Here is a 13,899-nt window from a genome sequence, read left to right on the forward strand (position 1 = left end):
AAATGGGGAGAGTGGTAATTGCATTAAAACCCTTTTTATTTTGGTTAAATGTATACAGCATAGAATTTATCATTTTAGCCACTTTTTAGGTATACAATTTGCTGGTATTAAGTACATTCACGTGGTCAAACAACCATCCCACTATCCATTTCCAGAACGTTTTCATCATCCCAAAGAGAAACTGTGTACCCATGAAACAATGACTCCCCATTCCTCCCTCCTTCAGCCCCTGGTAACCACATTCTACTTTCTGTTTTTACAAATTTGCCTGTTTTAGGTACCTCTTACAAGTGAAATCATGTAATTTTTGTCCTTTTATGTCTGGCTTATTTTACTTAGCATAATGTCCTTGAAGTTCATTCATGTTGTGATGTGGATCAGAACCTCCTTCGTTTTCAAGGCTGAATAACATTCCATTGTGTTTATACCACATTTTGTTTATCCATGCATCTGCTGGTTGGTTCCCACCTTTTGGCTGTTGTGAATGGTATTGCATTTACAATTTGGAATTGGCCTGAGAAAAGTCTCACCCTCTACGCATTAAAAAAACCATTTTTCTGCAGAGAACTCTGAGCAACTGAAGGACTCCTAGGCGCCTGGTTAGTCGGGTGATGTGGCGAATGGGATCTGAGGGCCGTTGGGGATGTGGAACTAGAATGGCTTTCTGACAGCTGCTTGAAACTCTGAATGAGATTTTTAGACAAGGTTTTGGCCAAAGGATGGAAGCATCCTCTGGAAGGAGAGGGAAAATCCATCCTCTGCCCCTGAGTTTCCTCTCCGTTCCTCTCCTGCCCTCCCCCAAATCTGCTCACGGAGAAGGGTTATTTGTCGCAATAAGTACTGACTGATCTTAAGCCAACTTGTTATTTCTCTCAGGAGTATTTGCATTTTAAATCTCATCTCTCATCGGGGAATAAAACTAGATTTTGCTAATTGTCAAATGGATTCCAGCAGTTGGCACTCAGGTGGAAGAGGTGGGGGGGGGTCTTCCCTGACCTCCTGCCTTGCTGGGAGTCTGGCTAAGGTGACCTTCCTCTCATACACCCTTTGGGCTTGAAGAGGAAGGTACTGGCTCTTTTGGGAAGGCTTTGCCCCCACAGGAGGAACGGGAGGAGGGACTAGAAACCTGAAGGATGGAGGAGCATTCCCTTGCTTTTGCTCCTTCCTGTTGCCACCGTTGCCAGGGAGAATCCAGGCACTGTCCCGGGGGCTCTGCACAGCCTTGCAGTTTCTCAGCTTTTCCGAGATGGGGGCAGTTGAGGGCATGACTCCCTTCCTTTGGGGACTGTCTGGAGATTTGAGCACTGGGGAAACTATCCCCAAGTTAGTTTCACAGAGCGTGACTGACCTGCCTGGATGGGGGACACTCAGCTGTTTGCATGCACGACTGCAGATGGTTCAGAGACAAGCTTCTCCAAGTGCTCTGCGTGCCAGGGCAGCCTTCTGGTGATGAGACCTGCCTCAGGGGTTCCCACTCTGCCTCCGCATGTCCACCCCCTGAGACACAGGGGAGGCTTGTTCTGCCCCAGGAAACCTCACAAAGCAGAAGTGACAGGAGCTGGGTTTTTTTGGCGTGTCCTTCACACACACACGTGGTGGAACAGAAAGAGAAGAGCCCGCTGAGTAAGCAACTATCGTGGCAGGGCGTGTTAAAGGAATCTGCAAAGAGTCCTTTCTTTTTGGACACTTGATAAGGAGGACAAATGTGGTAGTGTGGCTGTCAAATTCAGTCAGCTAGTCAGTCAACAAACATTCAGAAGGTACTTCCTATGTACTGGGCACAGGAGATAAGGAGATAAAGGTCTGTTTTCTGTGTGTATAAAGTCAAGATGAGGAGAAAGGCAAGTACACAATCAATTATGAAACAGAGTGTGGAAGGCTGTTATTTCCTCCAAATGGACACAGTCATTATTCTAAAATATGGTATATTGATAGAAAGCTTGAGGTATAGTAAGGCCAACAGATCAGGAGACATTTACCACTGAAAAGATAGCGTTATACTCACAGACTGCAAGAGGAGGGGGCAGGCCACGCCACGAGGCGCCACATGGGGAAGGACCAGAGTCATCAGGAGGCAGAGGGAGGGAGAAACTGTGGGCAGGAGCCTTTCTAGTGGTTTCTGTGGGGAGGAGCCATGAGGCAGGGTGAGGAGGCTTAGGACTGTCTAGTTGGAATGCCTTCAGTGGGCTCTGGGGCATACGACTGTCCCTAGTTGTCTGGTACCTGGCCTTGGGGGCATTAGGGCAGGTGCAGGGTGGCCCCAAGTGAGAGAGCTGATAAGTGAGACGGTTTGGCTGCCAGCTCTGGATTGGTTGGTTTGTATTTGAAAAGTGCGCTCGTGGGTTAGCTGTTTACTATCTCTCAGAATTGGTTTCCTGGGAGGGCAGTCTCTCCGAGGTCAGCACGGACCCTGCTGTCTGTCAAAGCATCAGAATACAGAAAGTAAAAGCCATAGCTACGACAGTATTATTTCTGGCCCCACACTCTTTTCCAGAACCTGCCACTGGCCCATCAAGAGGGGGGGTCTATTTTCTCTGCACTTGAGCTTGGAGGACCTTTATGACCTGATCAAAGAATAGACTGGAAGGAATAACTCTGTGTGACTTGCAAGTTAGGTCACTAAAGGGATCAGGGCTCCTACTGGGCTCTTTTCTGTAGGGACACTTGCCGTGTTAAGAGGAAGCCCAAGGGACCTGTGGAGTCCGCATGTCCGTTGTTCTGATGGGGAGCCCCAGCCAAGCGCCCAGTCGTCAGCCTGCACCTAGCACTGGCCACAGGAGTGAACGTGGCCTTAGATTCCAGCCCCCAGCCTCTGAGCCACCCCGGCTGACGCCAACTAGAGCAGAGGAAATCTATCCTTGTCAAGCCTGCCCAAGTGCAGATTCAAGAACAAAATACATGGGGTCATTATTTTCAGCCACTGGTCTTGGGGTGGTTTGTTGCCCAGTAGGAGGTAACCGGGACCGAGGGTGGTAAGATGATGCTATGAGGGGAGCACTGGAGGTTTGGCATCCACGTGGGGAGAATGGGGTCAGGGTTAGGGGTGGAGGCAGGTCACAAAGGCATTCCAGAGATGATAATAGCCAAGACTGAGAGCTTACTGCATGCCCAGGCACTGTGCCAAGTTGCTTTTGTTCATCTGAACTATTTCCACTCCCGATACTTCTGACATCAAATGTGTGGGGCTCTTCCTCACACCAACCAGTTCTCCAACTCTCTGGCCACCAGCTGGCTGTCCTACAGTTCAGTCCAATTCTAACATTAACTACCTGCCTTAGTGCAGACACCACAGGTTAAGGGCTCAGGCCTGCAAAACTGCCCCCCTCACCTCCTCCCTCCACTTCGGTTGCAAGTCCCACGTTGTGACCTGCACTTCTGAACAACCAGCTGTAAATTAGAGTCCCTACAACCCCTTCCTCAGCTTTGATAGTTGCTAGAACGGCTCACAGAACTCAGGGCAAGTTACTTACCATTACCAGTTTATTAAAAAGGCTACGACTCGGGATCAGCCAATGGATGAGATTCGTAAGGCAAGGGAATGGGGGGTGGACCAGTGCATGGGGCTTCCATACCCTCTGTGGGCACGTCATCTTCCCAGCACTTTGATATGTTCACCAACCTGGAGACTCTCAGAACCCATCATTTGGGGGTCTTCATGGGGTTTTTATTATGCGGGCATGATTGGTCAAATCGCGGCTATTGGTGACTGAACTCCATCTTCCTTACTTCCCAGGAGGCTGGGGGTGGGGCTGGGAGAGGGACCCTCTGATCACACCATTGGTTCCTCTGGCACTCAGCCTCCATCCCCAAGCTATCCGGGGGCCCACCAAGTGCCACCTCATTTGCATAAACTTAGGTTTTGTTGAAAAGGGCTTGTTACGAGTTACAAAGAAAGCCCCTATCACTCAGGAAGTCCCAAGCACTATAGAAATTCTGTGTCGGGAACTGGGGAGAAGATGAAATGGACATTTCCTACTGTGTCTCAGTGAATTAGCTCATTTCGTCCTTCCAACAACCCTATGATGTCAATACTATTGAAACAGCAGGACCTGTGGGGTCCTCCCCGGCACAAATCCTTTCCGTGTCCCCCATTTCTTCTTTGTAGGAAACAGACTTCCTTCAGCCTCCTTGACCTTCCCTGAGTTTCAAAGGGCAGATTCACACAGTTGCTAAGGGAGGGAGGATCAGTCAAGAAACAAGAGTGCAGCCTTGGGGCAGGGTCCTGCTTCCTCCTCAATGAATGTACGTCACGATACCTTTGAGTTCTGCTAAGATCCCCACCCAGGTGAGGCTGGCAACTTCAGGCTGGACACAAGATTCCTGGGACGCCACCCTGTTACCTCACCACCAGCCAATCAGAAGAAAGTCACACACCTGGCAGCCCTCACCCCAAATTTTACTTATAAAAAACTTTTCCCAAAAAACCATCGTGGAGTTTGAGATTTTTGGGCACGAGCCACCAGTTCTCCTTGCTTGGCGCTGCAAAAACTTTCTCTGATCCAAACTCTGATGTTTTACTTTGTTTGGCCTCACTGGGCATCGGGAACACGGACTTTCTTTCGGTAACGCTATTCCTACTTGAGGGTGAGCAAATGGGACTCAGAAAGTCACACAGCTAGAGCAGCCCGGAGAACAAGGGTTCCCGTCAGGCAGCCTGACTTTAAGTGCATGCTTTTAACTGCTGAATTATGTTGGTTTATTGATCCCACAGCCTCTTTCTTTATCACAGAAATAACGGGGACCATTCGTTGACTCGTTAACAAAAACATCTATTGAGTGTGTACTTTGTGCCGCACACGATGCAGGAGCTGAGTTTGAAGAGGAAGAGTTAGAAGGCCCGCAGAGAGCAATGACAGGCTGCTCTAACGAAGGAGGAAGACACCAGAGAACCTGGTGCCTTTTACCTTAACTGTCTCATTTTGAAATAAAGATCGATTTATGGGAAGTTGTGAAAAGAATGTCCAAAGAAGTCCCGTGCGCCCCTCAGCCCTGCTCTCCTGAAGTTGGCATTGAAACCTAGTTCCCCTAACCCTGAGTGCCTCTGCTGAGTTTGTGATTAACCTCTCTCTCCAGAACTTCATTCCCTGTCCTGTCCCGCCCCCGTGGCCCTCTGGATGGAAGAGTATCAAAGAAAAGGAGGGACTGAGACCAGGCAGGACCCTGCAGGGACTTCAGGGTGCAAAAGCCCCTTTGTGTCCCCTCCCCCGCAACACACACTCTTTTTTATTTTTTAAACAGAGACTCTTGTTTGCAGAAAAAGCCTTTAGTGTTGTAGGCCTTTTCTGAGTTCCAAAGAGCAGATTCAAGGAGTTACTAATTAGGGAAGTGAGGGAATGTGGAAACAAAGGAAAAGTAGTCAAGAAACAACAGCTCAGCGATAAAACAGTCCCAGTTCCTCCTCCCGGGATGTGTCTAGCGGTCTGACCTGTATCTCTGAGTTGTTCGGCAGGAACTGGGGCCCCCACCCACATGGAGGATGGTGACCTCATGCTGCGGCCCCAGACGCCTATTAGAACCTTTCCCAAGAGTGGACTTTCCTGAGAAGGAAGAGAGGATGTGGATGGCGGGTGATGATGTGTGAATGTGGGTGGGGTGCGGACGATGGCCACGCTGACCTGTGACCTATGATCCCATGCCCGCCTTCCTCTGCCCCTTCGTCACTGCCTCCAGAGCTGCCCTCTGAGTGCCAGCCCCCCAGCCTGGCTGCTTGCCTCCCACCTTCCCGCCCTCGGGCCCATCTGCCTCTGGAAGCAATTGCAGAGGATTATTGTGTTTGGGGTTTTTATAGAACATGGGATGAAATATAGAGCACACCTTTACACTTTGTCTCATTTTCTTCCTGTCACCACAGCAAAGCATTAAGAGGAAGTCATTTTACACTTGCCGCAGCTGCTACTGAATTTAGATTGGAAAAATGATTTGCTTGAGCAAAGTGGCGATTAGATAAATCCCATGAATTTGTTGCTTAAAAAAATGCATTTGTTGGGGAAAGAGAGGGCTGCTGCTTGGCTCTTTGAGGGGGTGGGTTCAAGAGACTTTGGCTTCACTTGGGAATTTGGTCATCTTCTGTCCATCAACCACAGAGAAGCATTGGGCTAATAGGAATTATGAAGGCCTTTCAGCCCTTTGGCATCTGATAAAACCCTTTCCTTTTTCATGGTCTCATTTAATCCTCACAATGAGATGGGCATGGTAGCATAGGAGTTATATTACCTTCAGTTCATAAATAAGGAGAATGAGAGATGAACCCACCGCTGCACAGCCGGCAAGGAGAGGGTCCCTCTCTATCCTCTGAGTCCAGCTCAAAGCCTCTGCTCTTTGGATGACCCATCTGAATATCTGTGGTCCAGCTGGTTTTGGGAGGAGATTCACACTTGGAAGAGAAGCAGCGATAGACACTTGCCATTTATTTTATACTCATTTGAGGGGGTGGGGTTATGTTGGTTACTCATTTGCTCCAAGACCTTAGAACACCAGGACCCAAAAGATACACCCAGGGCTGGCCTCGAACAAAAGGGGAAGCGATCACAGTTGCCTTTGGTGGCCCGGGCTTCTCTTCTCACTCAGGGCTCCGTCCCGCCTGCGCCCAGGAGGTGGAAGCTCTGCTCCTGCCGCTGCTTATTAAACCAGGGCTGGGCCTTGCGCCTGTGGCCAGTGTCCCCTGTACGTGTGGGGTCCCTGTCACTTACTGCAGCCACCGCTGCACCAGGGGCCCTTGTCCTGTGGTTTTGTCAGCACCTCTAGGCCCTGCAGAACCTCCACTAGGTATTTCTGAGGATGCTCAGGAGTGTTCTGCTGCCAACAAGCCTGTCCCCACTCTGGCCTGCTCTGTCCCATCCCCAGGAGGTGCTGAGCCTCTGGGTGTCCATTCTCAGTGATTCTCTGTGGGGGTGCTGCCTGTCCTGGGCCGTTAGTGACCCAGTGTGCCTCAGAATTTCAGCAGCAAAGCTGCTCGGCATCTTACAGGACTCCCAGTCACCTTAGGACACAGTTACAGGTGCCGGTTCCTTGTGAGGATTGACTCTTGACACCCAGTGTGCTTGGTACACATGCCCCTGCGTGACCCCTGGTGCCACGTGGGACTCGGGTCAGGGTCAACCCGCCTCTCTGCAGATGGCTGTGGCTGGTCACTGGGTCAAGCTCAAGGGCCTGGCGCCTTCTTTGCTCTGGGCGGGTTCTCTCTGTAATGTAATAACTGATAAGGGGAGTGTCAAGTATTTATCCCCCCCCCAAGACTGAAATGTGAGTCACTGATAAAAGCCTTTAGCAATTGTTGGTTATCCACACTGCCAACCACTATGATAGGAGCTTTACACACGTTATCTCCTTTTAATCCCCAGAACAACCCTGAGACTGCACAACCCACGGGATCAGAGGTCAGCAGGAGCTGGGCAGCTCAGAATGTCCAGGGGAAGTGACCGTACCTTTCTGTGCCTTAGTCCTTCATCTGTAAAAAGAGCCAGTTACACCATCCTTTTTTTTTTCTTTTTTAAAATTAATTTTTAATTTTGTTTAAATTGAAGTATAGTCAGTTTACTATTTTGTGTCAATTTCTTGTGTACAGCATAATGTTTCAGTCATGTATGTACATACATATATTCCTTTTCATATTTTTTTCCCTTTTGGGTTACTGCAAGATATTGAATATAGTTCCCTGTAGAAACTTGTTTTATATATAGTAGTTAGTATCTGCAAATCCCGAACTCATATGTTCTTTAAAATCTTTTACTCCAGACTTCATTTCTGTTGCCTTCCTAAGGAATATCTGCCACCCCACAAAAGTCAAAATGTAAGCCCCCAAAAGATTCAGGACTGATTGTAGAAGTTCTTCTAATATTTTATCCATCAGTAAATCAATAGGTTATTATTCTAAGGAGGGAGCTGTTTAAAACTATCTGTTAAAGGTTATTTTTTAATTTCAAGTAAGAGAAAGCTGACCTCTGCCTGGCTTTGTGAATAGGGGACTTAATGGCTCGTCTCTGAAAGTCCAGAGCTGACGGCGGGCTTCTGCTCTTCCTGTCTAGGACCTGCAGGTTTTGCCCTAGCCCATGGTTCACCTTTGTCTTTCATTTGCAAGGTGGTTACCCTCAGTGACAGGGGCTTGCTGTCATCGAAGGGGAGAAAGCACTGCTTCCTAACTGTTGAACAGTTTTTTACTTTCAGACTGGTTGGTTCATCCCTGAACTGCTCTAAATAAATCCTAGGAATTAATTGGCATGGACCCAGGTTATTATCCACACTTAAAACCAAGCACTGTGGCACAAGGGATCATATTTTACTGATGGCTAGATGCCAGTGGAATCTATCCTTTAGAGCTGGGGGTAGATTCAGTCCCACCCAAGACTCCTCGAGGCTGGGCAGATTCTCCAGAGGAAATTCTGGGTAGTGCAACAGTCAGGATAGAACAGGTCATGCTGCGGTAACAAACAAACCCAACATCTTAGTGATTTGAAGCAACAGAGACATTTCTTGCTCAAGTTTGATGCAGGTTCAACAGGAAGGCTCTGCTCGTGGGGGTTGCTCCTGGACCCAGGCTGATGGAGGCTCAGTCTGTGCAGGAGCTTTCACTACAACTGTCACAGGGAATGAAAGCTGGAGACTTTGGTGCCAGCAGTTAAATGTTTCCACCTGGAAATGACACGCACCACTTCTGCGTGCCTTTCATTGGGGAAAACAAGCTGAATGGTGACGTCTGCCTTCAAGGAGGCAGGAAAGTGCAGTCCCCCTGCAGGCCTGGAAAGAGAGGGCAGCTGTGTCAGTGAACAGCAATGACGGCTGACTCAGCAGGAGCGGATGCAGAAAGGTCATCCACAAATACTCAAGGGGATACTTATGCGATCATAACAAAAGGATTTTGGGAGGTGGCTGTGATGAACTGGAAAGAACACCAACGCTGTGGCTGAACATCCGGATTGGAGTGTGATTGAAGTTTACCAGCTCTGTGTCTCTAGGCAAGGAATCTTTGAGCCGCGGTTTTCCCAACTGTAAAAATAGGAATGACTGTATCCATCATGCTGGATCTTTGTACAGTTGGATGAAATAACCCATGGGAAAGCACATCGCGCGTTTGTAACCGCCGTATGCTACGTAAGAATTATCGTAACACTTCTTTGACTTCTACTTACGTAAAACCTTAACATCAACCCTTGTCAGTTCTGGAAATTGCTGACTCTGTTTACCACTCTGATCCTATTCTGCTCTCCCCAAATGCAGGTTGACAGAAATGGTTCTGATTTTCCAGGTAGTCTCCTAGGGGAAACTGTTCCTTTCTCTTGTTTGTGCTTTCATTTCACACTCGTGTCAGTGGTCTGTTTCCTCACAGATGACACAGAGTTTTGGTTCTGTAAAGGTGTCAGTAACATGAGCTCTCTGAACTCTCCGAGAGGGGCAGGTGGGCTGAGACCACGGCCTGATAGCAAAGCATTCCTTCCTGGAAGCATAATGCTCAGGGTTCCCTTCAGGGTTTTGTTATCTGTAAACTGTCCGACCCCAGGCAAATCCCACAGTCAATTCGGCCTCATTTTGCTAATTTGTAAAGTGCAGATAAAAATTCCAGCCCTATCTTCCACAGAGGATTTTTGAGTGGATAAAGGAATTAGCATTCCCCTTATGTGTCCCCAGATATGCAGAGGATACTTTCAAGGTGGGAGGAAGGCGCTGAGTCAGGTGCATGGGGGAAATTAGTTAGTTGGATGTACGAGGAGCCTGCGCACACCTGTGAGGCCTGTTGGGCCTTCTGCAGGGAGGCTGGGGGCCTAGTCTCGTGGGCTGCGAGCACTCTGGCTATTGTGGGTACGGCAGAGACAGGCCGTGTGTGAGGCGGGGAGATGGGGAACGTTCAAGGGAAGATGGATCCCCGAAGGGATGGCACTGACTGCTCCCCTCCAGTTCCCCCTCCCACTTTTGGTGGCCCCATCAAGAGAAGCTGGAGTAGGTGTAGAAGGGGTTGGGGGGGCGCCCAGGGATGGAAAAGCAGAGAGTGAGCCTGTGACAAGGGTCGTCATCTTGAGGGCCCTGACTGGCATGTGGCAGTGTGCCTGGGGATGGTGACTTACCTGGACAAGTTGTCAAGGAATGCCCTTCTGGGGTTTTGCAAATCATTCCTTTGACCCAGTTTCCCAGTTTGGGACGGGGTGGGGGAGGGGGAAGCAAGAGGAGAGTTTTACAATAGTCTTTTCACTGGAAGCGGTGTCAGCCCACCTCCTGGGTCAGCACTGCGCCTTGTGCCCTCGCCGAGAGCCCCAGGGGTGTCTCGATCCCGCCACAGCTCTGAATCAGCTGCTGTTCCCCTGATGGTTCTGCAGGAGCAGGGCTTTGGGTGAGGGCTAATTAGATAATGCCTGCGAAGCACTTGGAGTTCCTTGGAGACGGGCGCCTCTCCATGTATTATTAATAGTGGTGAGCACAGTGTTTCCAAACAAAGCCGTGCCTACTTAAATACCCGGGGCAGAGGGAGGGCGGATCGAGGGGAGGGCTGGAGAGCTGACCCAGCTGAGGGAGCCCATCCTTTGGGAAGGCCTTCGGCCCCATCATGTGATCTTCGGGGTGGGGGCAGTGGGCGGGGACTGCCAGCATGAAGTGGAAGTTGTGGAGCATCCCCTGGACAGGCGGGACTCATGTGGACAAGGTGAACAGGGCGCTGGTCTGTGACGGGGACACTGAGGAGGGAAACCAGTTAGCCTGGCCTGGCTGTGCCCCCCGAGGGTCGTTTCCAGTTGGGGAGACTGTACCAGCTTCTAGGAGCACTGCCTGAGTTGGCCGGCCTTCCCCTGAGTGAGACCCCTCTGCTTTAGCTGGCTGTGTTTTCTGTGGGAGGAGAGGAGATGACCCTCCTGGATTAACTCCAGCCCCCTAAAAGTTGGGGTGCACCCCATGCAGATTTCAGTATCAAATGGTCGAGTCATTGAAAGACTAATGTGGGGAGGCTGGGGCGATAACAATTCCTGTGTTAGGGGTTGTGACTCTCCTCCCACTGAAGGATTTAGCTCAGGCTGTGCATCTCTGTCCCTCCTGATCCTGATCCCTGTGGCTGCTCAGGTGTGTGTACCCAGGGCACCCCCAAATGACATGTGGAAGTCCCTTATGGGCTGGATGTTTGTATCCTCTGAAAATTCATATGTTGAAGCCCTAATCACCTCCCATGTGATGGTGTTTGGAGGTGAGGTCTTTGGGAGGTGTTTAGGCTTAGATGAGGTCTGAGGGTGGGCCTCTCATGATGGAATTAGTGCCCTTATAAGAAGAGGGGTCAGAGAGCTCTCTCTTGTTCTCTCTCCACCTTGTGAGAGATGGAGGCCATCTGCAAACTGGGAAGAGATTCCTCCCCAGAAACGGGCCCAACTGGCACTTTGATATTGGGCTTCCCAACCTCCAGAACTGTGAGAAATACATTCCTGTTGTTTATAAGCCACCCTGTCCATGGTACTTTGTTGTGTCTTCAGAGCAGACTAAGACAAAGTCCTAACCTCCAGTCCCTCAGGATGTGACCTGACCTGGAAACGGGCTATTCCAGATGTAATTAGATAAGATGGAGTCGACCTGGAGCAGGGTGGGCCCCAATCCAGTGTGGCTAGTGTCCATACAAGAAGAGACCGACACACACAGAGGGAGAACACCTTGTGGAGACGGAGGTGGAGGCTGGAATGACGCATCTCCTGGTCAAGGGATGCCCAAAGTTGCTGGCCACACCAGAAGCTAAGAGGAAGGCAGGGAACCCAACCTCTCCTACAGAGAGAGCACAACCTTGGACTTCTCATTGGCAGAACTTTGAGAGAATAAATTTCTGCTGTTTTAAAGCACCCAGTTTGGGGGCTTTGTTCCAGCAGCCCTGGGAAATTAACACTCTAGGGTCCAGGGCTGCTCAGCTGTGCTTTCAAGCTGACCACAAACACCTCCGCTGCCTTAGAACACTGGCCAAGCTCAGGAGGCCTCCGCTCTCTTTGTGTCTCTATTTCGGGAAGTCTGTGCACACGGGCTCCCAGGTTCTCTTACTGAGGCCAGGCCTTCTGCTGCCAAGTTCTCACACAAAATGTTCCAAGATACAAAAGGGCTTAGAAACCCAGAGGCTTGGGCCAATAGCAAAGCAAACTGCCTTCCTGTTCAGCCAAAGGACAAGCGTCTGAATATGGAAAATCATACACTGTTATTTATCCTCAGGAATCATCAGGTGACATTTTATTAGAGAACACCCAGCCTCATCACAGGTCCATCCCACGAGTTACCATGGGGACATGGGCAGGCTTAGTGTGGGTCCATAAGATCCCAGTGCGTCAGATGATCTGGCAAGTTCTGGCACTGAAACTGCTTTGCTCCGCCTGTCAGGCACACTCTGTCCAGGGTTGGACATTAGAGAGCTACCAGAGTCCCCTTTCTCCCTCCCACCTCCTCTCCCAATAATTGAAGATCACACGGCTTTTCTACAGCTCCTTAACCACCAGTACCCTGGTCCCGGGCAGAGGGCATGGCACAGTGTGGGCAGCTGGGTCGCAGACACCTGGCACTACCTCCAGCTAGATCACCTTTTGGAAGAAACCTTCAGCGACTTCAAGACCAGAGTCCATCTCTAGAAAGCTCCTTTGAACTAGGACATTCCCTCCCCCACTGGCATCCTTGTCTCCCTGGGAGGCACTGATACCATTAACCCAGGAAATAAAGTCTTCTTTTGTGTCAGTTAAGCTGCCCAGTTGACTCAAACCAACCAAATTTTTCTGCTTCCACATGTTAAGAGCCAGCATAATTAAGGTGGGGAAGAGATACAGAGACTTGTGTGGGAATAATTCATTTTAAAATTTGGGTTGCTGACCTAAATGTCCACCGACAGATGACTGGATGAAGAAGTTTGCTATATATACACAAGGGAATACTACTCAGCCCTAAAAATGTCATTTGCAGCAACATGGATGGATCTGAAGACTGTCACACTAAGTGAAGTAAGCCAGAAAGAGAAAGAAAAATACCACATGGTATCACTTATATTTGGAATCTAAACAAACAAACAAGACACAAATGAACTTATTTACAAAACAGAGACAGACTCACAGACATAGAAAACAAACTTATGGTTACCAGAGGGGAAAGGGAGTGGAGGGGGTATAAATTGGGAGTTTGGAATTTATAGATACTAACTACTCTATATAAAATAAAGAAACAACAAGGTCCTGGGTGGGAAGAGTATAGCTCAGTGGTAGAGTGTGTGCTTAGCATGCACAGGGTCCTTAGTTCAATCCCCAGCACCTCCACTAAATAAATAAATAAATAAATAAATAAATAAACCAACCAACCTAATTACCACCCCCACCCCAAAAACATACACACACACACACCATATAAACAAGGTCCTACTCTATAGCACAGTGAACTATATTCAATACCTTGTAATGGCCTATAATGAAAAAGAATATGAAAAGAAATATATATATGTATAAATGAATCACTATGCTATACACTGGAAGCTAACACAACATTATAAATTGACAAAAATCAAATAAAAAGTCAATTAAAAAATGAAAGTCAATTAAAAAAAAAAAGTAAAACTTGGGTTGCTGAAGGCAGAATGGTCTCAGCTCATGCCTCTTGGTTATTAAAAGTGTTCTCAGGGTCAGTGGATGCTAATATAAACCAGTCTCTATGTTCAAAAGAAAATGTAACTCTTATTGACACAACATTGTAAACTGACTATACTTCAATTAAAAAAAAAAAACCCAAAAAACAACTCTGAATTCATGTCGGTAGGTAAGGATTTTATTTAGAACATGCAGCCTGCATAGATTTTGCTGGTGGTCACTTACAGCGTTAAGTGGCGGTGCAGTGGAACCGGCCCTGGGAAAACTCAAGGGTAGGCTAATTAATTGGGTAAAGTAATTCAGGTGGCGACCGTGGGTGGGGCCCTGTGTCAGGCACTGA

At 48.7% G+C, this 13,899-nt stretch overlaps 1 long non-coding RNA gene across 1 annotated transcript in view; it reads left to right on the plus strand.

Moving 5' to 3' along the window:
* Positions 1 to 13,899, plus strand: part of LOC140687795 (uncharacterized) — a 51,286-nt gene that overhangs the window by 36,022 nt on the left and 1,365 nt on the right. The gene's annotated exons all lie outside the window — the stretch shown is intronic.

This window comes from Vicugna pacos, chromosome 20 (genome assembly GCF_048564905.1).
Source record: "Vicugna pacos chromosome 20, VicPac4, whole genome shotgun sequence".
In the NCBI taxonomy this organism is placed as follows: Eukaryota; Metazoa; Chordata; class Mammalia; order Artiodactyla; family Camelidae; genus Vicugna; species Vicugna pacos.